General features: G+C 50.9%; 1 protein-coding gene across 4 annotated transcripts in view; it reads right to left on the bottom strand.

The window, feature by feature from the left end:
* FARP2 (FERM, ARH/RhoGEF and pleckstrin domain protein 2) overlaps positions 1–941 on the bottom strand; it is an 89,399-nt gene extending 88,458 nt beyond the window's left edge. For 2 of the 4 annotated variants that reach the window (XM_085311160.1, XM_085311159.1), the window contains exon 1: positions 854–940. The gene's annotated coding sequence lies outside the window, so the exon portion shown is untranslated. Of the gene's footprint in view, positions 1–853 lie in introns of all 4 variants that reach the window. The other 2 variants (XM_085311158.1, XM_085311157.1) reach the window with 2 other exon arrangements.
* Between the last annotated feature and the right edge of the window lie 360 nt (positions 942–1,301).

Genomic DNA, 1,301 nt, shown 5'->3' on the forward strand with positions numbered 1-1,301 from the left:
AAAAAAAAAGGAGAGGAAGAAGAGAGTCCTCGGTCACATCAGGACAAAAGACGCTCTTATGGGTGCAAGTGGCTGTCCTTGTAAATCCAAACTCTGCATGATCGCTACAATACTATCCCTCATCATACCACGAAATCGTCTTGTTGCTCTGTCCTGTAACTGTGTACTTCTGTGGTTGGAAGCATAATGTGTTGGGAGACCTCAAGCTCTTAAACTTCCCCAAAAAGACACAGAGCAATATACACAGGGAAGGCAGAGAAGGACCGCCGCTGGTCCCTGAGAAATCGAAGGAATGAATGCTCAGAGCTCCTGAACAGCATCAAAATACTGATGGGCAAAGATATACCCTTCAGAGCAACCACAGGCTGTGTAAGGGTATTCCCTAAATAAGAGGCTTCAAAACCAGATCATTTCAAGAACCTGCTCAGACAGGAGAACACTAAATTTCAAATTCCAAGTTTTAAATTATAGGTATGAGGAATAAAGAATCAACTGAGCTTACTAATTTCTTCCCCTCCACCTCCAAGCACCCCGTCCGTCCTATCCAATGCCTCTTCTAGCGGCTCTCACTACAGCTTCCGTTTACAGCACTCCTTTAACTGATTAGGACAAATTACCAGAGCGATACAGTACTAGTCCCTCGCGTACGAACGCTACCGCCAGCTCGTAAGCCCTGCAACCAGATTGCTCCCTACAGGCTCGACGACTCTTCCGTACGGACGCTACTCCTGAATATCTTCTTCACTTCTATTTGCGCTGAAGATACTCAACGAGAAAAAAGGCATCAGCTCTCTGCAGAAGAGTGACAACCGCAACGGCGAAGAGCGATTCGCGCAACCCTTCCGCGTCTCACCTGCGGCAGCATTTCGAGGGAAGCGGGAAACAACAGGTACGCGAACGCGTGCAGCAAAGCGTAAAGGCTTTTCACAACCGCACGCAATAAAAATCCACCTTCCTCCCGTTTTGGCCCTAGAAGTCCCTCGTTCTCCAGTCTGAACGCCACCACAACTAAACAAGAGTTACAAAGCGACTTAAGAGTGCCAGCAACACCAAAAAACACTTCCTACCCAAAGAAGGAGGTGTTATTTAAGCCCGTCGCTCCGAAGGAGGCAAGCGAGGACGGCAAATCTGTTTTTAACCCTCCTCCGGCCCTTCCCCTCCCGCCGCGAGCCCTCGCTAGCTAAACGCCCACGTGAGAAACTCCTCGCGAGCGCCCGAAGAGTTGCAAAAGCCGCTGCGGGCCGAGCCCGCAGACAGGAGCCGGCGGGAGGGCACCCAGGCCGCCCCCGCCACGGGGGATC

This window comes from Rhea americana, unplaced genomic scaffold (assembly GCF_003343005.1).
Source record: "Rhea americana isolate MKP2758 unplaced genomic scaffold, rheAme1 scaffold_334, whole genome shotgun sequence".
Taxonomy (NCBI): Eukaryota; Metazoa; Chordata; class Aves; order Rheiformes; family Rheidae; genus Rhea; species Rhea americana.